Source organism: Oncorhynchus nerka, linkage group LG18 (genome assembly GCF_034236695.1).
Source record: "Oncorhynchus nerka isolate Pitt River linkage group LG18, Oner_Uvic_2.0, whole genome shotgun sequence".
Lineage (NCBI taxonomy): Eukaryota > Metazoa > Chordata > Actinopteri > Salmoniformes > Salmonidae > Oncorhynchus > Oncorhynchus nerka.
The window spans coordinates 46,108,177-46,135,666 of record NC_088413.1 but is presented as its reverse complement, the minus strand read 5'-3'; the positions used below and the strand labels follow the sequence as shown (position 1 = coordinate 46,135,666).

The 27,490-nt window shown below is 39.9% G+C and overlaps 1 protein-coding gene across 1 annotated transcript in view; it reads right to left on the bottom strand.

Annotated features, from left to right (window-relative positions):
• Positions 1 to 6,793, bottom strand: part of si:dkey-87k14.1 (leucine-rich repeat transmembrane protein FLRT2) — a 56,940-nt gene extending 50,147 nt beyond the window's left edge. The window contains exon 1 of the mRNA XM_029687692.2: positions 6,545 to 6,793. The gene's annotated coding sequence lies outside the window, so the exon portion shown is untranslated. The remainder of the gene's footprint in view (positions 1 to 6,544) is intronic.
• Positions 6,794 to 27,490: the final 20,697 nt, after the last annotated feature.

Genomic DNA, 27,490 nt, shown 5'->3' with positions numbered 1-27,490 from the left:
GGTACCCTATTTAGTGCATTACTTTTGACCAGATCCCTAGATCCTCAGACACTCAGTCAATGGGAATTTGCATAAAATGCTTTCTATTTAGTGTGGCCTCCACTGTTCTAATCTTGGTTATCTCTATATCCCTTTGTCTCAGTGTTTTTTTGTGGGGGTTTTTCTTGCCTGGAAACAAAAATGGAAATGTTGTTTATAGACCATTGCATCATTTTGTTTGTTCCATAAATATTTTTAAATGTATGGTTTTGAATCTGTTTCCAAGGATGCCAACAGGCTGAACGTACGTAGGAGTTAGGATTAACCACTAATGGGGGTTAAAAAATGTGGCCTGCAGGAATGAGGTCTAATCCAAATGGAGCTGATTTGGATTTAAGCTTTTAATAAAGATGCAGAGCATCACACCCACTTGGCAGACCTAAACTTTTCCACTTCTCTTTGTTTCTTGGCAGCATCATGTAAAACAAAAGTAGAATACAACCCACCGGTTGCCAACCCATACTCTCCCAGACCTCTTTGAAATGCCCAATAAAGTCAATATAGTCATTTTCTCCTGTTTTCATTTCCCTCCTCCTCTGCCTCTGGAATAATGCTAATATGTTTTTCTAGCCAAGTGCCCCGACACCACAACAAATTCTTTAGGAGCGAAGCAAGAGTCTAATGTTTACCACCTTGGAACAAGTTTTGAGTCCATGCTTTTGGAAAATCTGCAATACACCAGCGGATCGTTAACAACCTTTTTTAACATAGCCCAGTTATTACAGAGCTAATGCTGCATTGGATGGGTTGATCTTCAGTTTCGGCTAAATTTGCAAAATTTCTGTAATGTTCCTCAAATTCACAGGTTTTCCAGAAATCCCAGTTAGAATATTCCCAGAATCAGGAAGGAAAAAGCAGGAAATCCAGAATCAGCCAACCAGTATTTCTGGAAAACCTGGTGATTTGGGGAAAGTTAGAGTATTTTTTAAAACCTTGAGGAGAGTAGAGGATTCAAGGCTAATGGTTGCTCAGACCCACTGGCTAGGTCTCAATGGGAGGTGCTAACAGTATAAATGCATAAATAAATAATTTGGTAATTTGTATAACCGAAGAAAGAAGCTGGAGCCCCCTGCTAAGAAATGTATAATCTGGTCCATTGAGCTAGATCTCTCCTCAATGGAATACAGTTCAGCCGATTCTATTCAATTCAACAGTAATCTTATATTTTACAGTTGATATGCTCTATCTAGCCTGATCATAAGATGTAAAGACCTAAATATGAGACCGTTTTTTTTGTTGCTTCATTTGATAATATCTACTCACTATATGCTTCATAGGAAACCCCTGTCTCGTACTGAAAAACTTCTACAGTTTGCTATAGAATACTACAGTACTTACTATAAAAGTCTATAGTAAACTGTAGTATACTGTAGAATACTATACTACACACGGTAGTATCCCTCAATCATGTGTACACAGCAAATTCTCCAGTGTTAAATCAACAGGGACAGTGTTAAATTTAACACTGGTCCAGTGTCTATACGGGTCCACACTTTTCTGTGTAAAATTAACACACTGCTTAGTGTAAAGGCTTATTTGCATATTTTCCAGAGTGCCTTGCCTTTCAAGTAAATGGTATAGTTGCCACCAATGACTGTATTTGTTAGTGACAGACATGGCTGTTGAATTCATCAAGCAAGATTATAATCTGATATGTTATAATTAAAATTAAAATTACTTAACACAATACAACAAGTATTTCAGAAAGTCACATTATGATGGATTACAAAGTGATGTGTGAATCATATTGCAATCAAGGCAGAGTGGGGATATCTAGCATTTGGAATTTTTATTCAACCACAACCTGATTTTAGATTGACTGCCGGGTTGGGATGTATAAGATGTGAAACTAGCTACAGCATCTAAACTGGAGTTTGGACAAATGTATGTTAATTATATTTGATTAACATTTGATTAATTATGCTACTTTGTTTCAAAAACATGTATAGAAACAAACCATTTCAAAAAATCCTTCCAGGTTATAGAAAGATCACACACACACACACACACACACACACACACACACACACACACACACACACACACAACACACACACACACCACTTATATGTCAAGGATAATAACACAAAACACTATAGTAAATACTACAGTATAGTACGATCCTCAAGAACAATACATTAATTACAATAGTATTTATACTATATGTAACTGGAAATACTACATTATACTACAATATACAACAGTAAATACTGCAGTAAAGTCTACAGAAACACTACAGTGAATGCTGCAGTAAAGTCTGCAAAAATACAACAGGGAATACTATAGTATTTATACCATAGTATGCTGTAGTATTTTTTCATGTGGGTCATCTGTATGTTTTAGAGATCTGCCCTGAGGGGGAGTAAGATTTGACAAACTAAAAAACAAAACGATAAGCATAACATGAGGACAAGGTACTTTGTGACCAGCAAACAAGAGACCCCAAAAAATGTATGCCTTGACATTGTTCACAGTTTGGAGTTAAGAGCCCAAGTCCTTGCTTAGCCTCAATATGTCTCCCGTCATTTGTGAAAGAGAATACCCCTGGAACCATCCATTTACTACAGAGTATTGCTACTACCTAATTCAGCTCTGTCCTGGTTCTGGAAGCCCCTTTAACCTGTCTACAAAGCCAGGGGAACCAGCTTCAAACCAGCCCTGCCCGGGGAGAGGAGATCTAAAGATATACTGTTCTATAGTCATTAAGTCTTGTCGTCATTAGGTACCCAATGACTGTACTGTCAATGGGCAAGTTCAGCAAGTGTTCACTGTTTTGTATGTGTGCACGTGGGCATGCACGTGTATGGTGTTCCTGTGTGAACGTTTGTGTGTGTTTTTTTGTGTGTGTTTTTATCTTTCTACAACTACAGTGGCGTACAGTAGGTGACCTGTCCACAGCGACCCGACCAGCGATGAAACTGTTATGTCAGCACTCTGTCACTGTCACATGTCTCACAACACGTAAATCCACTGTGACTTCAGTGGCATAAGCAAAGGGAAAGCCCCAGAAGGAGTTGTTGCTTTTGTCAACATACAGAGTAGTAGCCAACATAAATGCATTTTCATCACAATATAAATGGCTGGGAGCCATAGGATTCATTTTAAACTGTTGCTTTTTCTAGTAAATACATTTTCAAAAACTTCTTCAGGCACTAGATATAACAAACCTAAAACTACAAAACAAAAACTGCTGGTAAAAGTTTGTATTCTATCTCATATTTTTGTAGAACAGTACAAAAGCTCTTTTTGATCTTGAGATGTTTTCAACGCTCTTCCGCTGGTCAATCGGCTTCATAGAAACACAACAATCATCCCATTGAATCACAATACAGTTGTGAGATGTATTCAAATTCTGGTCTGTCTGAATTGTACTATTTCTCTGAACAGCTCTGTCCAGGATTTAATGATTGAGGTAGTATTTGAATGAATGAATGTCAGTAAATAGAACTGCAGGGCAAACAGCTAAACAGAGGCACTGAGGGGATAGCAACCATAACTGTGGTTTCACCTTTGATCAAAACACTGTAAAAGACAAGTGGATGGGCTGCAAACACACTAGGAAAGCAGAGACATTAAATATGCACACACACAAACACAACCCCCCCCACACACACACAAGTATGTCCTTGCAAACACATACAGTAGATATACACACCGAACTCTTCTAAGAGCCTATCCGTACAATGCTCAAGAGGCCTAGTAGTGAAGACCACCATTGAGACTTTCATTTTATTCCCGTTTTGACGAATGAAACAACTGATGTAAGATTTTGATCTGGTTCTGTTTGTTGTTTTAAATCTACTATTCCAAGCTACACTATGTCATGTCACATCTACTCCCGCTCCCCCTCGGTCAACGTCGCCAGTTTATTCATTATTACGCACACCTGCCACCATCGTTACGCGCACCTGCGCTTCATGAGTCACCTGAACTCCATCACCTTCCTGATTACCTCCTCTATATTTGCCATTCCCTTTGGTTCTTTACCCAGGCGTTATTGACTCTGTTTCTGTGTTTCATGTCTGTACGCTACTCTTGTTTTGTTCCATGTTTCATTTCTTTATTAAATTCACTCCCTGTACTTGCTTCCCGATTCCTAGCGTACACGTTACACACTGTAACGGAAAACTGTAAATTATACGGTCATTTTGTCTATTATCAACAGTAAAATACTCCGAAATGTTTTAATGCAGCATACTTAACATTAGGATGCATTGTGGGGAAATGTTGTGGGCGGGGAAAGAAATGCTGCCATTCAAATGGTACTGTAATTCCACCCCACAGAATACAGTACATTACTGTATTTTTGGAGCAACAAAAACCTTTTGACCACTAGTGAGTGCATGGTATTGTTGTTTCCAGGTAATTAACACATTTTGAGGCATGCCTTGTAAGAAGCTATCTTTGATGCAACAGTGAATTTAACTCCTATGTGGATATAGTGCCCCATCATTTTAAAATGTATAGGGTACAGATTGGAGTGGCAGCAAGTCTTAAATCTTAAAGCTGCAATGTGTAACTTTTTGGGCGACCTCACCAAATTTACATAGAAATTTGTGTTATATATCTGTCATTCTCATAGAAAGCAATTAAGAAGCAGTAGATCTACTCTATGTGCGCTTTTTCTATGCTTCCCGTTGTCAAGTTAAAAAAAATCTTACATTTTTTCATTTTTTTATGTACCTTTTTTTAAACCCCTATTTAGTTATTCAAGTTTAGTTTTTGTATCTTTTACTTTCTGTTTTGTACACCAGCTTCAAACTGCTGACAATTAATTTTTTTATGATTTAGATGGTACAATGATTCTATTCTCTACACTATACTTGCTTGTTTTGTCACATACCCTAAAACTAGCCAAATTATTAGACACTTTGCAAGCAGGAAATGGTGGCGTGATTTCTGCATAGTGCATCTTTAAATGGTTGAGCATTTTGCCATGTCATTTTAGTCTGTTTTGCTCTGTAGTTGCTGTCAGTTTAGAAGCCTTTTTTAAGCCCGCTAGAAGTGCAAGTAATATGCTGTAAACCACCAAATATTCATTCAAATCTTTAAGTGTCTATTGACGCATGGGCGGCGTCTCAATCCACTACATCCGCATATGTCGGCCTTCCACATCTGGCGGTGGAAGGTGGCTGAGCTACAGTGGTGTTTGTCAGACCATGAGATATCCCAAAAATGAGTCTTCTCATGGAAACGTTTGGGCTACAAACTAATATGTAGCCTCCGAAACATTTGGGCTTTGAAACTAATATGGAAAGATGAGATTCTCACAAACACAATGGTTTTCTCCATTTTGCTCTCCGACCCCCACAAGTGCCATGGGACTCGTCAGAATGTAAGTTGAGGAGAGATACTGTATTTATTTATATTACAGTAGATGTACTGTAAAATGAAATACCGAATTTTACTTGCCACTGAGCCTGTAAGCTACTGTCAAAATCAAGGTAACCCCTTTCCAGTGGGGAAATGGTGAACAGTTATATGGATTTCATGGACTGCGGCCCGTCTGTAGTTATTCTAAATTCATGTTCAGATTTAAAGAACTTACAACAATACATCAGATTAGATGACATCTGTGTATTTTCAATGAATTGCATTTTGTGGTATCGCTGTATTTTACAGTACTGTTTCCAATAGGATGATAGTAATGGTACTTAGGTCAAAAAAACGTGAATTTGTAAGTACATGTTAAAGCTGGTTTCAAATGGTACGGTAGTGAAGCAGTGCTTGATTAAACAAACTAGTAATTCGTATGTTGTTATTGTGTAATTACAATTGTACCAAGTATTTTATTTGTAAATACCTAGAAAATACTGTACTGTAAAATAAAGTAAAAAAATATATATAATACCACCATATAGGCTTTACATATTAAGACAAGTCATTAAAAATATATATTTATATATATTCTGTAGTCTTATTCTCCAAACACTAGCACGGAATTGAGGAGGAAATTCACTCAACAAAATAAATGAAGTAATAGGATAATGCCGTATTTCCATCTACATGGCAAATCTGTGTGCCTTACAATATATCAAAGACATATTTGAAAAGTACAGTACGTGTTTCACGCTGTCTTTGGACAAAATACTTGAAAGGCCGGCAAGAATTCAAACCGTCTTTGAAACTACCCTTGCTTGTGTGTTGTATTATAAATGAACACTTTCAGCTTGAGTTACTCCTTGTAATACATGCTGTGTTACATGTGATCTTCATATAACTTTGAATATGACTTTGAATATGGTTTCTTGTTTCACATTTGATCTCAATGTACTGTAACATTGAATATAAGTCTGAGGATAGTTTTGTCGTTCATTATGTTTTCACCATACATACTTTTATAAGGTTTATCTAACCTCTACCAAACATGTCTTAGTAAACATTGAAATAATGATCACAAGGATTTTAGTTAATTGTCCAGCCGTTAAGCGCATGCAGCAACAATTTAACGGTTCACCATATACATTCTCATTATATCAGGTAATTAGGTAGGCTGGCTCTTTACCTTCTCTAGGGCTGCTGTCAGGGACTCTAAATGCATGCAGTCTCACAGTCCTCTGTGGCGCTCCCCCTTCCTCGTACTGCACGGTTGACTTGTAAACTTTCAGAGAACGAGCAGGAGACCGGGGCCACTGCTCAGCGGCTCAAGCAACTTTTCAGTGAGATCAACACCTCAGCATTTCCTTCTCTTCATACTGTGTAACTTAACCCCGTCACTCCCTCTGTCCCTCTTCCTCAACTCCCCCTCAGCCCTGGACCAGCCCTCCACAGGCAGGCATCACACCTCCAGTTGGGATTTCGACTTCCTCTCCTTTTTATTTAACCCCTAAGCCCAGCTAGCGATGAGCTCACAGGTGCAGTAGGGTCGGGTTTCCAGGACTCGTGAAGGAAGGAGAGCCTGGGGAAGACCAGAGAACACAGGGGAGAAGGAAAAAGTGAGAGTGGCCAGGCTGGTTGAGGAGTCTCTGCATCTCACAGATGAAGACCATGTGATGATCCGTCCAGCAGGCTAAAACTCCCCAAGCTTTAGAACAGAATCGCAACTTCAACAAATGTTAAGGTAGGGGAAATGGCGCTCTTGTGAACAATGAGTGGTTCCCCAAAAAATAGGTACAGAAACCTTTCAAGCTAAGCGGTAGTTTTTATGAGGTCAAAGTGAACAGTCTATTAGCACTGTTATTTAGAAAGGGATTTCTACGGGTTCATTACAGTGTGATGTGCTTTTAAGTTATCTCAGGTTACTTACCTATGTGTCTCATCTGAATGCTGCAGAACACATGTGCATTGCATCATTAAAGGTAATGACATCATGTCATAACCCCTCCTAGTATTGACGGCAATGGAACCGTGTAGTAGTTCATTGGAGAACACCCCATTGGAGAACACCCCATTCCATATGGAATGCACTACTTTGGACTAAAACCAGTGCATAATAGGGAATAGGGTGCAATTTGGGACGCAGTCAGAACATATATAAAACTCACTATTGACTTGTTAGTAGTTGTGGGACAAAGAAAATGTGTTTTCTTCAATCTCTTGTCAACAGGGATACTGTAATTCAAATCAACAGGACTGGATGGCAGTATGCCTAGAAACTTCTGTGTTTGTGCATGTGAATAATGGAGCCGTGTGGATCCACAGATGAGGTATTAGCCCATATTTATTATTTATTTGGGTGAGAGAAAGTGCTTTGACAAGGTCTAGCTTGCACAGGCTCCCACTGGTCTATGGCTGTCTCAAATTGAACCCTATTTTCTATATTGTGCACTACTTTTGTCCCATAGGGCTCTGGTCAAAGTAGTGCACTACATAGGGAATAGGGTGCCTATGTTATTCTCCAGAGGAGGCTGGTGGGGGAGCTATAGGAGGGCAGGGTCATTGTTACTGCTAGAATGGAATAAATGGAACCTTATCAAACACATCAAACATATGGATAGCACAGGTTTGACATTGTCCATTAATTCCATTCCAGCTATTACAGTGAGAGTTTATCCTCCTATAGATCCTCCCACCATTATTTTCTGGTCCTCTCACTTAAAATCATTAGGGAGTTTTAACCCATATAGATTTCTATCTCAGTTCTCTATCTTTATGCTTTTAGTTGTCACCCAGGAGGAACTTACATACTACGTACAATATTTTGTATTTTTTTTAATATCTCAGACATGGAGAAGGACTAAAATGAACAGAATGCAATGTCAACTAAACAAAACTCCAAAACCAATTAACCAACCCGTCATAAACCCCTTACAGTAAAGAATTGGAATACAGGACACAGTTTTCAATCATGCCGACTACACCACAATGTCTAATCTGTGCAATATTGTTTGGGGGACATGTCTGCAGGACCCCTCGACATTCAGGGAGGTTGTAGTGTCACATGCCATTTAAAGAACAGGTCATACCTTTGGTTAGACCATCTTTGCAGGTAATGCAATACAAGAAATATCACTCTGTCACTTTTTTTAAACACACCTCAGTAATGTGTCTGACTTGTATGTGTGAGAACATCGGCTAGAGTATCACATATACCTGTATATCAATGAAGAAGCATTCAAAGACAAGAGATTCTTGTCGTTCTGTGAACGTTAGAGACCACACTCGATACATCACCAGCTCTTAGCTGTTCAGACAGACACAAATATAATGTTACCTCTGCAGATTGCAGGAAATGAACTCTGTAAGATGTCATTGTGTGTGTGTGTGTGTGTGTGTGTGTGTGTGTGTGTGTGTGTGTGTGTGTGTGTGTGTGTGTGTGTGTGCGTGTGCGTGTGTGTGTGCACCTTGAGTTGGTATGTGCTGTTATTGTCTGTTATAGTAAGTCCCTGAGCAAGAATTGTCTGTGTGCCCTTAAAAGAAAAAACATGTTGATCTTAAATTTCACAGTAAACTATATTTTCACATTTATTACATTTAGAGTGCAAATGGTTTGGTTTCGCAAGTGATTGCTTATCATTTCCAGTCACAACTTGCAGACTTGTTTACGTGCTGCTGTGCATTTTGTTGCCAACCTTACTTTGCTACCTGACAACTTTACGGTTTTTACATTTTAATTACCGTTTATATTTTTAGTTTTTCCCCCACACAACATTTTTTCATTCAACTTTTTCACTCCGGACGTTTTATCTGGACATGGTTCGTCAGGACTTCCAACAGCTGAAGCTAAGTAGTAACATTAACATGATGCCTTCTTATTGCAGTCGCTGTACTCATAATATACAGGAGAACGATGCTGTGCTGCAAGCCCAGCTTCAGACGCAATCGTTAGGCAAGGGTAATTTCAGTGTAGGAAAGGATGAAACAGCATCTGTGCCACCAGTAAGTACAGATAGTAACATAAGTAGCATCTCTGCCACCAGTAAATACAGATAGTAACGTAAGTATAAATCCCCTCACACGGTTCCCGCAGCCGGACAACTTTCTCATGGCTTCTGGAGGGAAATGCTGTAGGAATGCTCAACCGGTGTCGCTCATTCAGCCGACAGAAACTTTCAAACGGTTCTCCCCATTAAGCAGCAAGTCGGAGTCAGAGGCCGAGCCTTCTCTGGTCTCTACTCCTCCCGTTATGGGGTCTGAGATGCCGATGGCTCCCACTATTAGCTCTGACAAATTGAAACCCCTAGTAATTGGCGAATCCATTACCCACAGTATTAGACTTAAAACGAATCATCCAGCCACTGTTTATCAGGGGGCAGGGCTACCGATGCTAAGGCTAATTTGAAGATGGTGCCTGGCTAAAGCTAAAACTGGTGAGTATAGAGAGTATAGACATATTGTTATCCACGTCGGCACCAACGATGTCAGGATGAAACAGTCAGAGGTCACCAAGCTTCAGCGTTTAAATCAGCTAGAAAGATGTGTCGGCATCGAGCAATTGTCTCTGGCCCCCTCCCAGTTAGGGGGAGTGATGAGTTCTCCAGCAGAGTCTCACAACTCAATCGCTGGTTGAAAACTGTTTTCTGCACCTCCCAAAAGATAGAATTTGTAGATAATTGGCCCTCTTTCTGGGACTCACCCACAAACAGGACCAAGCCTGGCCTGTTGAGGAGTGACGGACTCCATCCTAGCTGGAGGGGTGCTATCATCTTATATACGAACATAGACAGCAACTCACTGCCTTCCTGAAGACAAACAATGTATACCAAATGCTGGTTTTAGACCCCATCATAGCCTTGAGACTGCACTTGTGAAGGTGGTAAATTACCTTTTAATGGCGTCAGACCGAGGCTCTGCATCTGTCCTCGTGCTCCTAGACCTTAGTGCTGCTTTTGATATCATCGATCACCACATTCTTTTGGAGAGATTGGAAACCTAAATTGGTCTACACGGACAAGTTCTGGCCTGGTTAAGATCGTATCTGTCGGAAAGATATTAATTTCTCTCTGTGAATGGTTTGTCCTCTGACAATCAACTGTAAATTTCAGTATTCATCAAGGTTCCATTTTAGGACCACTATTGTTTTCACTACATAGTTTACCTTTTGGAGATGTCATTCGAAAACATAATGTCAACTTTCACTGCTATGCGGATGACACACAGCTGTACATTTCAATGAAACATGGTGAAGCCCCAAAATTGCCCTCGCTAGAGGCCTGTGTTTCAGACATAAGGAAGTGGATGGCTGCAAACTTTCTACTTTTAAACTCGGACAAAACAGAGATGCTTGTTCTAGGTCCCAAGAAACAAAGAGATCTTCTGTTGAATCTGACAATTAATCTTGATGGTTGTACAGTCGTCTCCAATAAAACTGTGAAGGACCTCGGCGTTACTCTGGACCCTGATCTCTTTTTTGACGAACATATCAAGACTGTTTCAAGGCCAGCTTTTTTCCATCTACGTAACATTGCAAAAATCAGACATTTTCTGTCCAAAAATGATGCAGAAAAAGTAATCCATGCTTTTGTTACAAGGTTAGACTACTGCAATGCTCTACTTTAACTGCTACCCGGATAAAGCACTAAATAAACTTCAGTTAGTGCTAAATATGGCTGCTAGAATCTTGACTAGAACCAAAATATTTGATCATATTACTCCAGTGCTAGCCTCCCTACACTGGCTTCCTGTTAAGGCAAGGGCTGATTTCTAGGTTTTACTGATAACCTACAAAGCATTACATGGGCTTGCTCCTACCTCTCTTTCTGATTTGGTCCTGCCGTACATACCTACGATGAGGCTGGTTGTCACACTTGGACAAAGTGTGTTTGATGTCTAAGAACTCCATATTGGAATAAGATATGATGATAAATAGGGTTCCAATTTCAACCCAAGGCATTGGTCCTTCCCCTAATATTGAAAAGAGTATTGTAAGATATAAAAGTGTGACAACCAACCCTGTTCTCCCCAATATTTTGTGATCCTGGATTTAGATCTCATGCTTTGCTGATCAAGTGATAAAATGTAATTGTACATTAGAAGGCAATATTACAGTAATATTAACATTAAATTGCACGGTAAATCAACTTATCGAGCGGTATTGATTGATATAAAACTTTAAAACATATTACCCATCTTAACTTTTCAGAATAACCTTATTGTCTTCAGAATTTGAGAGTGGTGTCATGGGTGATGTCTAAATTGCTGTCTTGTCAGTGAGTATCGCTGAGCCAAAATTGACATTATGAGCCTCACGATCTCCGTTGTCACTCGTTTGACACGGATCATTTCTCATTAAGTATGTGGGCGAGAAAAAACAATGTCCTTGTGCTCATTCCGAAACATTAGCCAAGTGGATAACGAGCGATTACACCCCCATTATTTCTAAGCACCCTAAACAGACTTAAGTGTTTGTTCTGATGGGTATTGTTTGGTGATCTCTGTATTTGAAGCACACCCCATTATTAATCCCAATAAAATGGAAAATGAAAAAGGAAATGTAATATAGCTACACATCCCAGAAAGTAATTTGTATTTCACAGCTGCTGAAGCGAATTTATATTTAAAAATAACAATTGGAAAAAGCAACAATCATAGCAAGATAAACTTAATTATTATCAAAACATCATTAGACATGTAAATAATGTTATCTGAAATAAAATATAACCAAACATACCATTATTGTAGGAAAATTACAGTTAATGTGCATATTCTGTAAAACAAATATATACATTTTTTCCTTATATAATGTACAGCTTTTTTTCCAAAGTATAATCCACATTAGTAATAGAAATCTGATTTACTGCCATTTTCTTGTAATATCATTTTGTTTTTAGAATGTTGAAGAAAATATATAATTGTGAAGTAAATATAGAATTTTGAGATATGTACAGTATGTGGTAAAAAATAACTGACATGTAAAGGGGCAGTACACCAAAAGGAAAACTATATGTAATTTGAATGATAAAAACGGATTCTTCCATCAATCTTGACAGACGCCCCTAGCCCTGATTCAATCCTGAGCTGTATCACAACCGGCCGTGAACGGTGGTCCCATATGGCGGCACACAATTGTCCGGGTTAGGGGAGGGTTTGGCCAGGGTAGGCCGTCATTGTAAATTACCGTCATTGTTCTTCTTAACTGACTTGCCTAGTTAAATAAAAGACAACGACCAAAAATATTGCTTAGTTTTCTGTTTTTACTTTCCCCACAGCCAGCATTAGCATCGCTGCTAGTGACACAATGCCCATATCCTCAAAGTCACTTCAAACCAAATGTTATATTATCCAAAATACCATAACAAGTTGCACATACAGAATATTGGAGTGTATTATTTGGGATCGGCGTCCCGTCATCGGGGCAGTTGTAAATCATGCAGCGTCTTGTGTCACCATCGCAGATTTTAGAGAAACAACAACTTTCGGTATATAGAAGTGTCTTATATCGGCTGAAAGCTTAAACTCTTGTTACTATAACTGCACTGTCCAATTTACAGTAGCTATTATTGTGAAAAAATGCCATACTGTTGTTTGAGGAGAGCTCCCAACAACAAAACACTTTTTTTCACCGCGATAGGTTTGATAAATTCACCTCTGAAGGTGGGCCTGAGCTACAGGGCAGTTAGATTAGGGTATGTCATTTAGGTGAAAATGGAAAAATCCCTAAGAAGTTTAAAGGAATTCTGGTATTTATATAACAATTTCAGTAGAATAAAAAACTATGTGTACATTCAGAGGGTAGCTGGTATCTGTGTCACGTTTATACAAAGTATTCATATCACTGAAATACTTTTATTAGTTGTTTTGACTGCAACTAAGCATAAACCTAAGGTATTTTAGATGTTGTGCACGGTCATACCTAGTTATAACTTTAGGTGAGCACACAAGCTGCTCCATCTCTGCAGGTGATCAGGTCAAGATCACTTCAACATCCCATCCACCTTCTGAGGATATGTATAACCTAATATTATGTCTCTAGAGAAACCTGAATTCAAGTGTATTTTGTTGTTTATTTCCACCAGAATAACTATTGTTTTCAGGGAATACACAACAATACCGCTTTCTGTGCAGATTCAGAGCGTATATGAGTTCTGCATTGCAATTCTATCAAGTATTTTTACATTGGCAGACCTCGTATACCATTGGCCGATTTGTATATGCACACAATATGCCTCTGGCGTCAAAATGACCCCAGTCGTTATTATGAGGGCTAAATATTACGGTAAAAAAGAACAAGAATTACGATTTCTCTAATAGCTCATTTCCATGGTTTCTTTGTTTTTCTACATCTTTTCATGGCTTTGAAAACTATTTCACACCATTCAGCTGTACTATTCTAGAATATTCTGAACAACTGTAACTAAATGCATTGTGTATGTTTCCCTACTTATATAGCCATTCTTGGAGTGAGTCGCCACAGAAGAAACAGGCAAGTATCCCGTCGTCAACAGTAGGAGGTAAGCCAACAGCAGTAGGGTCAGTCACTGGTGAGAGACTGCCATGATGTTTGCGATAAAATGAAATAGATACAAACGATAAAGGCACAGTTCAGTACGCCATTAGTCCAGTTTGCATATTGTTACGGTGGTAAAGAAAATGAAAAACAACTCTCGGTGTAGTTTTTATAGGCCTTAGCGGTGGGCTGCTGCAGGCCTACCAGAGAGCTGGTTGGTAATGAAGGGCCATGTTTATGAGGGCTAGAATAGCTGGGTAATTACATCATTTGTGACTGACATGAGAGTTCTTTACTAGGAGAGAAAAGAGTATTTACTACCTGCAACATTAACCATGAAATACAACACCTGTAGAATAGGGAGCAGTAAATGGTATGCAGACTCTATCTGAGAGGTAATAACTCATTTGTCAGAAACAAATGGATCTCCAAACATGGCCATGCCTTTTCGTACATACTGTACTGCATCTATAACGGAGTAAAAAGTATAAAGAAGTTATATCTCATTTTTTTAGCGAGACAGATACATTTGTTGCCAACAAATATAATTTTTGGATTAGGTAGCACTTTTTAATAACTCCTTGTAATAAAACATATTTTTTCTACCCCTTTTTTCATGATATACAATTGGTAGTTACAGTCTTGTCCCATCACTGCAACTCCAGTACGGAGGCAAAGTTTGAGAGCCATGCGTCCTCCGAAACACAACCCTGCCAAGCCAGACTGCTTGTTGACACACTGCTCGATTAACCCCAATTGAACCCGGGTCTGTAGTGATGCCTCTAGCACTGCGATGCAGTGCCTTAGACCGCTGTGCCACTCATGGAGGCCCTAATAGAACATTTATAATGGATAAGTTAATTGTTTATTTATCAGTTATTAATCATTACTCCAATCATAAGATGTTTAATATAGGTCCTGATAAACCATTTACTAATAATTTGTTAATAAGTATTTTTGTGTGGCCTCATCTAAAGTGTGGGCCATTGATAGACATTCCAGCAGTGCCTGATGCTCCTTAAGGTCTCAAAATAGCCTAGAACAGGGATCATCAACTAGATTCAGCTGCGGGCCAATTTTATATTGTGTGGAACATAATATGTTTTGTAGACTGAAAACAGATATAATATTTGACTAAAATAATTTCAAACCTTTCTTACAATTGTACACAATCACACCATATTACGCATGGGAATACTTGGGAACAGACTTCACACTGTTGATGGTATTTTGGCCCATTCCTCCATGCAGATCTCCTCTAGAGCAGTGATGTTTTGGGGCTGTTGCTGGGCAACACGGACTTTCAACTCCCTCCAAAGATTTTCTATGGGGTTGAGATCTGGAGACTGGCTAGGCCACTCCAGGACCTTGAAATGCTTCTTACGAAGCCACTCCTTTGTTGCACGGGCGGTGTGTTTGGGATCATTGTCATGCTGAAAGACCCAGCCACGTTTCATCTTCAATGCCCTTGCTGATGGAAGGAGGTTTTCACTCAAAATCTCACGATACATGGCCCCATTCATTCTTTCCTTTACACGGATCAGTCGTCCTGGTCCCTTTGCAGAAAAATCGCCCCAAAGCATGATGTTTCCACCCCCATGCTTCACAGTAGGTATGGTCTTCTTTGGATGGAACTCAGCATTCTTTGTCCTCTAAACACGACGAGTTGAGTTTTTACCAAAAAGTTATATTTTGGTTTCATCTGACCATATGCCATTCTCCCAATCTTCTTCTGGATCATCCAAATGCTCTCTAGCAAACTTCAGACGGGCCTGGACATGTACTGGCTTAAGCAGGGGGACACGTCTGGCACTGCAGGATTTGAGTCCCTGGTGGTGTAGTGTGTTACTGATGGTAGGCTTTGTTACTTTGGTCCCAGCTCTCTGCAGGTAATTCACTAGGTCCCCCTGTGTGGTTCTGGGATTTTTGCTCCCCGTTCTTGTGATCATTTTGACCCCACGGGTTAAGATCTTGCGTGGAGCCCCAGATCGAGGGAGATTATCAGTGGTCTTGTATGTCTTCCATTTCCTAATAAATGCTCCCACAGTTGATTTCTTCAAACCAAGCTGCTTACCTATTGCAGATTCAGTCTTCGCAGCCTGGTGCAGGTCTACAATTTTGTTTCTGGTGTCCTTTGACAGCTCTTTGGTCTTGGCCATAGTGGAGTTTGGAGTGTGACTGTTTGAGGTTGTGGACAGGTGTCTTTTATACTGATAACAAGTTCAAACAGGTGCCATTAATACAGGTAACGAGTGGAGGACAGAGGAGCCTCTTAAAGAATAAGTTAGAGGTCTGTGAGAGCCAGAAATCTTGCTTGTTTGTAGGTGACCAAATACTTATTTTCCACCATAATTTGCAAATAAATTCATAAAAAATCCTACAATGTGATTTTCTGGATTTTTTTCTTCTCATTTCGTCTGTCATAGTTGAAGTGTACCTATGATGAAAATTACAGGCCTCTCTCATCTATTTAAGTGGGAGAACTTGCACAATTGGTGGCTGACTAAATACTTGTTTGCCCCACTGTAATGGTTAAATTATAATATTTGTCTAGGAACTCACTTGGTGAAGGCCACAAGACTGAAAATGAAGTAATTCAACAACCGTGTCTCTGTCACTAAGAAAACACAGTCATGGTGGTAACTATATATTTTTTTTATTTAAACTTTATTTAATTAGGCAAGTCAGTTAATAAGAACACATTCTTATTTACAATACAATACAAATAGCCTAGGAACAGTGGGTTAACGGCCTTGTTCAGGGGCAGAACAACAGATTTTTACCTTGTCAGCTCGGTGATTTGATCTTTTAGTCACTGGCCCAATGCTCTAACCACTTGGCTACCTGCCACCCCATACAATTGAATCGAAAAGGCAAGGTGTGGCTTAGTGTGTGTCACGTCTAATCAAGGTGGGTGGAATCAGGCGCAGAGAGCAGATAGCGATATGAAAGTTTATTCTCCGGTGAACAAGAAACACGGTCAACCCAATAACACAGGGTGAACAATCCAACACAGGATAAAAGACGAACCGGAGAATAAGAACACAAGATACACCGACAGACATAGATGACAAATAAACAATCCCGCACAAAACAAGGGCGGGACAACCTACTATATATACAGACACTAATAAACTAAACACACAGGTGAAACCAATCAGACAAAGCCAACAGATACACGAAAAGGGATCGGTAGTGGCTAGTAGGACGGTGACGACGACCGCCGAGCACCGCCTGAACGGGCAGGAGAGCCAACCTCGGCGGAAGTCGTGACAGTGTGGGCGTTAATTTTGAGTATTTTCCTTACAAAAAAATGCATTTGTATTTCTCATATAAAGGTAGTACTGCTCACTTCAGCAATTTAAGTTTCTTAATCAAAATGTTTGAGTAGCCAGAATTTATCCAGTTTTACAGTGCAGTCTATGGACTGCTCTAAATATCTCGTGGAACGATGCTGCATGTAACCCGGAGAATCTGTCGCTGACGGGACGGAATAATGAGCAGCAGTGGATCTGAAGTTGGGTTGAAGGAGATCCTTAAACTTTGTATGCTTTGCGAGTGTGGACAAATTGGCCGAGAGATTCCTTTAGTGAGGATGGAGACTTTGCAAACTGGGGAACACCCGATTTCTAACACATATGGACCCAGAACTTAATCACACAGCTGACCAAATGATGCAAGATTTTAGCTCTGTGTTAACTGAGATTAGACTGCTCTAAGGAGTGACTGCAATCCACACTTTAGTTTTGGTAAAAAAGTCACTACCATGAAAAGCTTATGTTTGTCACGGTTCATGAATCCACTGCCTCCTTCTCTCTTTCTCTTTCTCTTTCTCTCTCTCTCTCTCTCTCTCTCTCTCTCTCTCTCTCTCTCTCTCTCTCCCCGTGTTTGTGTGGGCGTGGTTCCCAATCTCGGCCTGATTGTCTGCGCCAGCTGGAATCACTTATCTTCCCTTTATATGTTCTGTAACCAGTGTTTCTTGTTGTCCGATCGTTGTTACTTCCCTGAGGTTGTGTCGTGTGTCCGTGCTCATCTCTCGCCGCCCTTGTGTGGATTATCTGCTGTGCTCCTTCCTACCCATCCGGACACACTCCCCTGGATTTCTCAGCACGCTATCATAGGAAGATGCGCCCTAGTCCCTGGGTCGGATTCCGTCTGAGTACAGTCTGTCTGTCCTGTTGCTGCTGTGAACTGTATTCATTAAACCATCGTTGCTTGCATCTTGCATCCGCCTCTGTATTGTCACAATGTTAGCATGTTAGGGCTAAAAATGAATTTACTGCATGGTGATACCACCATGGAAGGCCAAAACTCCCTCCCACCAAAACAGGTAGAAATTTCAAGTGGTCTTTTGAAACAGCACGAAGAGGGTATTATTATAATTTTCAAAATATTGTTCCAACCTCATATTGTGGAAATATATAAAACACAGGAAAATCACATTTTTGACAGCACTGGGCTTAAAGGACCATCAAATTACACTGGTCACTCAAAACATAAAGTATTTATAAAGTATAAATAGACCACACTTTAGATTAGGCCATGCAAAAATACTTAAGTAATGATTAGTAAATGGTTTATAAAGACCAATATTAAACACCTTATGAATGATCTCATGAATCATTATTTATTACTTTGAAAGTTGTTTATAAATGTGTGAACAACTAGGTTGCTAACATTTACAAATATGGGAGTAATGATTACTAAATAAAGAATAAACGATTTACTAATCCATTATAAATTCTTTATTATGTGGAATTATTATAAAGTGCTACCTGGTATTATTCTCAGTGATTGAATATACTATACAAATATATCGTCAGGAATTCAAGTCCCGAATCTTTCATTGATGTTAACTGAGAAAAATCGAATGTGGGACAGCTTTATGTTTGCTGAAGGTATAATTTGTGGGAAGGGGAAGGCAGGGGTGTGATTACAGTATAACCTCCTCAGGTCTGAATCATGTGGGGTGAGTTCATGTCTTAACAGTTTTTTTTTTTTAAGCACACTCATAAAGACTTTATGTCCCCGGAATAACATGGTGTCAGGACCACAAACTGAAAAATGTTCTGAGATGTTTTCATAATGATTCATACACATAAAAAGTATTGTCTATAGAAAGTTTGTTTTGTGAAAGAGCTTATTTGACACCTTAAACCTATCCAAGAATTTCATCACGGCCTGTGTTTTATTTTAGTTGTGTTTTTGTATATGCATTCTTGGTTTCTTAAACTGTGTCTCAGATATATTCCTACCATTTGTTATTTCTCCACAGAGCAGGAAATACTGTATATCATCCCTCTGGGCTAAATGAGCAAATGGCTCGAATATAAAACATTTGGTGTTACTCACCTTGATTTCAGTCTTCGGTTGAAATTGTTTCAGCAGCCAAGGCCATTGTGAATGTGGAAGCCATTACACTAAAACCTTTTGATAAATATTTGACTGCATGTAAGATATTTTAACAATCTACCAAGACCTTCAAAACGGCTTCTGGATCTTCTTTTTCAGATAATCCAAGGATAGGTTATTGTTAACACTTTCATCTGTTACCTATTTTTCATTGAACAATATGGTGCATGTTGTATGACACAGATTATGATTGTGTATGGAGTAAGGCTTGATTGGTCACACAATGCTGCTTACAATGCTGAGAGATACAATTATGTCTCATCAGCAACTTCCATCATTTGTAACATGGGAATTCAGAGGGCAATATACAACATGAATTCAGAGGGCAACATGGGAATTCAGAGTCCTCAGAGGGCAATATGCTCAGGGGAAGGATTCGAGAATAATGTCATATTTAGGCACAAAATAATAATAAAAAGACCTCACTATTGTATGCCGTATTATTCTATTTCAGATAGCTGTTTTTTGTCATTTCCAAGAAATCCAGTGAATACAGGATTAGTCTTCACGCTCATTGAAGGCAGAAATTGTGCCCAGACTGAATTTCAATGTCAGTCACCATTCACCACCTTGATCATTGCATCGAGCAAAGGTACAAGCTACTAACTAGTTAAATAGTGCAAATAGTCCCCAAAGCCCCTTTCCCTCCTCTCTTTTGTCTGGTGATCAGCTGTGGTATGTTCTAGTCCTGAAACTGACAATCATCTCCTTCGTCGGTCAGATCAAAGGCACCTAGACGACAAGGAGACTAGTCACAGGGGCTGACAGCTCTGCTCGTCATAGCTAGGCCTCTATGTGCAACAGGCCTGTCTGGAGCCTGGTGCTGACAGAGACTAACACGTCAAGAGCTGTCTGGTCCCAAGCATCCCCAGCTCCTCTACTCTCAGCTCCGAGCCCAGTGGTGGGGGTATCAGCTGTTCCTGTATGGAAGGGGTATCAGGCCCTGGTTGTCTGGGTCCTGCTCATTGCTTCAGACATAGTTATCTGATGCTGTTTGTGATGGCTGTCCAGACAAACCACTTCCAGGCGGTCTAAACTCTTCACCCACAATCACATTCCTGACTACGTTTTCTTTCTGGCCAAGCAGAGACAACACAGGGTCAAGCATCTTCGTTGAGATAAGACAAAAATGACGTCGACCGACAAAGGGTATTTCGGGAACAATGACCAGTGGGTTTTGAGTACCCGAGCAAGAGGAAGGATCATTTGTACAAAAAAAATAAAATATATATATATATACATTTTTTTTGCATTGTTTATATTCTGTCTGTCTTGTTGTTATTGTATTCTCTTCTGTTATATTGCTCTTTTGGGTAGTTAACTCGTATTCCTATTCATGATTCTCAGAAAAGTAATGCTCTTATCCATTGAATTGGTATGCGGCAAAAAATAAATCAAAAATATTTTTTGCATGTCTAAACATTCAATGACACAAAACACTGTACAATATGGCTGTATTAGTGCTGGAGAGAGGCTTCATTCAAACTCCATACACCGTTTCATAATGTGTACATTTTTGTCCACTTCAGTGCATATGAACATACTGTCCCTAATTTAAAGCCCCCTTGGAACCTGTCAAATTAAGGAAGCTCAGCATATTGTTTCACATCTCTCATAAAGAAACATGGAAAATGACTACATTTTTCAGGGTGAGCTCAACTTAAGCCTAGAGTGGAAGCAGCGTATGGTGTTGAAAGGAGTTCTACAAAATGGTTTTCCCTTTTTCCCCGGTGAGGAAAAAAAGAATGAGAGAAATAAAACTCGCAGAGAGAGAGCATACAGCAGCCAACAACTAAGCAGGAGAAAAGCTACTCCTATTTTAGTAATCTGCATTTTATATCCACCAAAATAAAAAAAGTCAGTTGAAAATGTATACATAATATTGAATGTATAGATTATTGAAGGTACATAGTAAATAAATAACCCACTTGCTGGCTGGTTGGGCCGTGGGGATATTTTCCTGAGGGATCTGGTGTTATTCCCTGTGTCCCAAATGGCTATTCTCTATATAGTGAACTACTCATAGGGCTCTGGTCAAAATTAATGTGCTTACATAGGGAATATAGGATGCCATTAGAGTTGCAGCCATGGAGTCCTGCCTGACTGCTCAGGGTTCATTCTAGGCCTGCCATGTGAAAAGGTTGACCTTAGGTCCACACTTTTGTAAAGGTGCTTGGGGTGATAAACATAGGTCGAAGAATGTAGTGAAGGCAGGGTACAGGAAACTGGCACCAGTCTCTTGTCGACAGTGCTATTATGATCACAGACAGGGCAGACCTTGCCTGTGTCCCAAATGGCACCTTATTTCTTAAGCAGTGCACTATAAAGGGAATAGGGTGCCATTTGGAATGCATTCCCTCAGCTCTGCTTCCCAGGGACAGACAACACTTCAGAGGGCAGAGAGGCCCGGCAAGAGGAGAGGAGCAAGAGGTGCGTCTTAAGATCTGCAGATTCTTGTTTCGCCAACAAGACCAGCGGTGATTCAACTCTCTCTGACTTGTACGAGTCTTTTGGGACTAATTAATTGTTGTATGTTTTGAAACTGATAAAGGGAGAGGGAGAATGCGTGGGGTGTTGAAAGAGGAATGAGAGTGAAGGAGTAAAAAGGAAAACCCTCAGTGCCTGAGAGGTTTCAGCTTGCACAATGGTATGCACGTCTTTCGTTAACTCTGTCACATAGTCATTGCTATTTTTGCACATGAAAAAGAAAGAGAAAAAGAGAGAGAAAAAGAAAAAGAAGAATGAACAAAATAAGTAAATGCCAGACAGTACATATAGAACATTTGTAGACTAAGGGGAGAGAGACACTGAAATGGGCTCATGAGAAATGCTTCAGCCTCCACACACCCTCTTTCTGAATAAACTAACTTCCATCTGTTTTCCTTTCAGGTACACAACACAAGGCAAAGATAATTATTGATGAGGAACAACATGACTTAGTTGAATACATGTGAAGTCAGAACAACAATACTATCCACACGCCCCCCTACTCTGTTTCCCCTTCCCTTTCCCGCTGACCACTAAATAGTCATTAGTGGAACAACATTTCCATTAAGAAAAATACTGTGACTTGCTTTAGCTCTATAAACATACAGTTGAAGGCGGACGTTTACATACACTTAGGTTGGAGAAACTGTTGATGAGATATTTTATTATTTATGCAAATTTTGATAGTCATAGTTTTAAAAAAAAGTTTATAAAAAAAAAAGTATTTGAAGTTCAGATAGCCTGAATGTTTTAAATGTGGCCTTGTAGCATAATTGGACAAGGAGCAGGACCATTTTGAATAGCTACTTCTGTAATCCTATGGTTCTCATTCAAACCCATGTTAATTAATGCACATTTTCAATGGTTATAGTTCAAAAAGTTTATATAGTATGAAAAATGTTTAACAATAGATCTAAGTAGGGTCAGTCTGAACATCTCAAAGTTGGTTTGGAGTTGATAGCTTAAATGGTGAAAGAGAAGATAGGTCTATAATGTTTTTATTGTCATACCATTCTAGTCTACGGACCTTTTTTTACCATTGAAATGCACTGGTATCCGTTTGCGCTGCTCAATTACGAAACATGAGAGAACTGTTAGCTGACGTTAGCTAGCTACTTTTCATCACTCTAAACCAGGGGTGTCAAACTCTTTCCATGGAGCATCTAGGGTCTGCTGGTTATGGGGGTTTCTGTTCAATTAAGACCTAAAAAACCAGGTGAAAGGAGTTCTTTACTAACTAGTGACCTTAAATCATCAACCAAGTACAAGGGAGAAGCGAAAACCTGCAAACACTCAACCCACCATGCAATGAGTTTGACACGTGCACTAAACTCTGACAAACAGCAGTAACGTTTGATTGGTAGAAGATAATTATGTTCTGAGTCCAGATTTAAATGTATTTTTATTTATTTATTTTTATTTCACCTTTATTTAAGTAGGCAAGTCAGTTTTAAACAAATTATTATTTACAATGATGGCCTACAGAAAGGCAAAAGGCCTCCTGTGGGGACAGGGGTTGAGATTACAAATAAAAAAAATTAAAACATAGGACAAAACACACATCATGACAAGAGAGACAACACAACACTACAAAAAGATAGCCATGAGATAACAACATAGCATGGCAGCAACACATGACAACAACATGGTAGCAACACAGCCTGGCAGCAGCATAACATGGTAGCAGAACAAAATATGGTACAAATGTTATTGGGCACAGACAACAGCACAAAGGGCAAGAAGGTAGAGACAACAATACATCACGCAAAGCAGCTACAACTATCAGTAAGAGTGTCCATGATTGAGTCTTTGAATGAAGAGATTCAGAAGAAACTGTCCAGTTTGAGTGTTGCAGCTCGTTTCAGTCGCTAGCTGCAGCGAACTGAAGACACGAGCAACCCAGGGATGTGTGTGCTTGGGGACCTTTAACAGAATGTGACTTGAATAACGGGCATTGTATGTGGAGGATGAGGGCTGCAGTAAATATCTCAGATAGGGGATTGAGGCCTAAGAGGGTATTATAAATAAGCATCAACCAGGGGGTCTTGTGACGGGTAAACAGAAATGACCAGTTTACAGAGGAGTATAGAGTGCAGTGATGTGTCCTATAAGGAGCATTGGTGGCAAATCTGATTTCCAAATGGTGAACATATCTAGCCACTCGACAGCATCCTAACCTGCCAATCTAGAAATGACGTCTTCGTGATCTAGCATGGTTAGCATGGTCATCTGAATCAGGGTTAGTTTGGCAGCTGGGGTGAAAGAGGAGCGATTACAATAGAGGAAACCAATACTAGATTTAACTTTAGCTTACAGCTTTGATATGTGCTGAGAGAAGGACAGTGTACCATCTAGCCATACTCCCAAGTACGTGTATGAGGTGACTACCTCAATCTCTAAACCCTCAGAGGTAGTAATCACACCTGTGGGGAGAGGGGCATTCTTCTTATCAAACCACATGACCTTTGTTATGGTGATGTTCAGAACAAGATTCAGGGAAGAGCAAGCTTGTTGGACACGAAGAAAGCTTTGTTGTAGAGCATTTAACAAAAAATCCAGGGAGGGGGCCAGCTGAGTATAAGACTGTAACGTCTGCATATAAATAGATGAGAGAGCTTCCTACTGCCTGAGCTATGTTGTTGATGTAAATTAAGTAAAGCGTGGGGCCTAGGATTGAGCCTTGGGGTACTCCCTTGGTGACAAGCAGTGGCTGAGACAGCAGATGTTCTGACTTTATACACTGTACTCTTTGAGAGAGGTAATTAGCAAACCAGGCCAAAGACCCCTCAGAGACACCAATATTCCTTAGCCAGCCCACAAGAATGGAATAATCTATCGTATCAAAAGCCTTGGCCAAGTAAATACAAATAGCAGCACAACATTGCTTAGAATCAAACGCAATGGTGACATCATTGAGGACCTTTAAGGTTGCAGTGACACATCCATAAATAGCAGAGAAGTAGACCAAGATGTCATACCCTATAAGGTTTGTGAATATTCATAGAAACGGCTCTGTTTGGGCTGATCAGTGATGAGACATGAGAGAGCTGTTAGCTGGCCCTAGCTAGCTATTTTTCGTCACTCTAAACTCAGACAAACAGCCATTACTTTTGATTGGTAGCAGAAAATTATGTTTCCTGACAAAGAGGTCTTACCCTCTAATGTTTTGTCTAACTTGGGAAAGTGGTAAAAAAAAGTTAGAGAGAGTTTTGTTGATGCTCTTACTAAAACAGCTTTAACATTTGATCGGTACACAATAATTATGTTCTGATTCCAGATTTTATTATTCTTAAGGTGAACGCACCAATTTGTAAGTCGCTCTGGATAAGAGCGTCTGCTAAATGACTTAAATGTAAATGTAAATGTTATTAGCAGAGAATTAGACCAAGAACTCTTTCCTTATAACATTTTGCCTAAGTTGTTGGGAAAGTGGTCAAAGTAACTGATTTGTGTCAAAAGTTACATTGTATCGATGGAATCTTTTGAACATTGAAAAAATACCATTAAAGTGGACAGTTTAATTAGTTTAATAAAAGTTTAATAGTTTAAAAACTAAAAAAAAAATATCTAAATGTTATATGCAAGCACACTATTCTAACCTGTCTGCAGGTTTTGAAGTCTGAATGGCTTTTCTAGCTCAAACGGTGTAAGAGGAGTAGCGTTGTATAGAATAATAACTATGTCAGAAATAAGTGCTACAATATTTTATGTGTGGCTGCTTTCGCAAGCCACATTAATGAATGGAACAGCAGACCAGCAGTTAGGGGGGATTTTCATGAAACATTACTTATCCAGGGATCAATTTTGCATGTGATTAAACATAGTTAACTAATTACGGTGACAGCATGAATTATGATTATGAGAAAATTATATAAATTACAGTGAGGCAGTATAATACACTCTCTGTGATTTATCTGGAATTTGATCGTTTGGGGGCAAAAGTGAAAAATGATATTAGCAGATGCAAAACATATTAATGTGTGGTTAATGAACCTTTCGACAAGTAGCATCACTCAGCTCAGTGGTAATGTTGCATGGCGTTCAGAGGAAAAACCACCGAAAATATAAATGTTATTAACATGGCGATTAAAGAGGAGGAGGGGCTTAACTTATCACCTAGAGGAGCCACGCCACAGGGATTCATGGTGAGCAGGGGAACAACCAGGGCTCCAAAGCTGAGGTGTAAGCAGGGGAACTACCAGGGCTCCAAGGATGAATGAAAGCAGGGGAACAACCAGGGCTCCAAGGATGAGGTGTAAGCAGGGGAACAACCAGGGCTCCAAGGACGAGGTGTAAGCAAGGGTAAAACCAGGGCTCCAAAGCTGAGGTGTAAGCAGGGGAACAACCAGGGCTCCAAGGGTGAGGTGTAAGCAGGTGTACAACCAGGGCTCCAAGGATGAGGTGTAAGCAGGGGAACAACCAGGGCTCCAAAGATGAGGTGTAAGCAGGGGAACAACCAGGGCTCCAAGGATGAGGTGTAAGCAGGGGTACAACCAGGGCTCCAAAGATGAGGTGTAAGCAGGGGAACAACCAGGGCTCCAAAGATGAGGTGTAAGCAGGGGAACAACCAGGGCTCCAAAGATGAGGTGTAAGCAGGGGAACAACCAGGGCTCCAAGGATGAGGTGTAAGCATGTGTACAACCAGGGCTCCAAAGGTGAGGTGTAAGCAGGGGTACAACCAGGGCTCCAAGGCTGAGGTGTACAGGAGTGGGAAGCAACCAAACAATCCATAATAAACTACATATATAATGCAGTCATAGGCCTAAAAACAGTGTTGTCATGCTAGAAACAGACTGAAGAGGCAACTGTGTGACCTACAAAACATGTAATGAAAGGATGAATGAAATAATAACTTGAAGTGACAAATTACAAATAACTTGGTGCTGAGAAGGTTCTCTCTCTTTCGGTTACTTTAGTCAGTATTTTTTGTTGTGGACTCCCTGGAATGCTAGGTACAGCATGTCTGAGCTGCTGTTTGGATGCTATAGGCCAGTGGTTCCAAAACGTTTTATAGTCCCATACCCCTTCAAACATTCAACCTCCAGCTTCGTACCCCACCAGGGTCAGCATACTCTAAAATTGTTGTTGTTTGCCATCATTGTAAGCCTGCCACACACACACTATACGATAAGATTATTAAACATAAGAATGAGTGTCAGTTTTTGTCACAACCCGGCTCGTGGGAAGTGAAAAAGAGCTCTTATAGGTCCTGGGCACAAATGATAATATAATAATAATCAATCATTTTTCTCTTTATTTAACCATTTTACATATAGAACGTCATTTGTTCATCAAAAATTGTGAATTACTCACCACAGAATAATGAGAAGGGTGTGCTTGAAAGGATGCACATAACTCTGCAATGTTCGGTTGTATTGGAGAGAGTCTCTGTCTTAAATCATTTTCCACACACAGTCTGTGCCTGTATTTAGTTTTCCTGCTAGTGAGGGCCGAGAATCCACTCTCACATAGGTACGTGGTTGCAAAGGGCATCAGTGTCTTAACAGTGAAATTTGCCAAGGCAGGATAGTCTGAGCACAGCCCAATCCAGAAATCTGGCAGTGGCTTCTGATTAAATTAAATTTTCACAGAACCACTTGTTGCAATTTCGATGAGGCTCTCTTGTTCAGATATCGGTAAGTGGACTGGAGAAAGGGCGTGAAAGGGATAACGAATCCAGTTGTTTGTGTCATCCGTTTCGGGAGGGTACCTGCGTAATTGCGCACA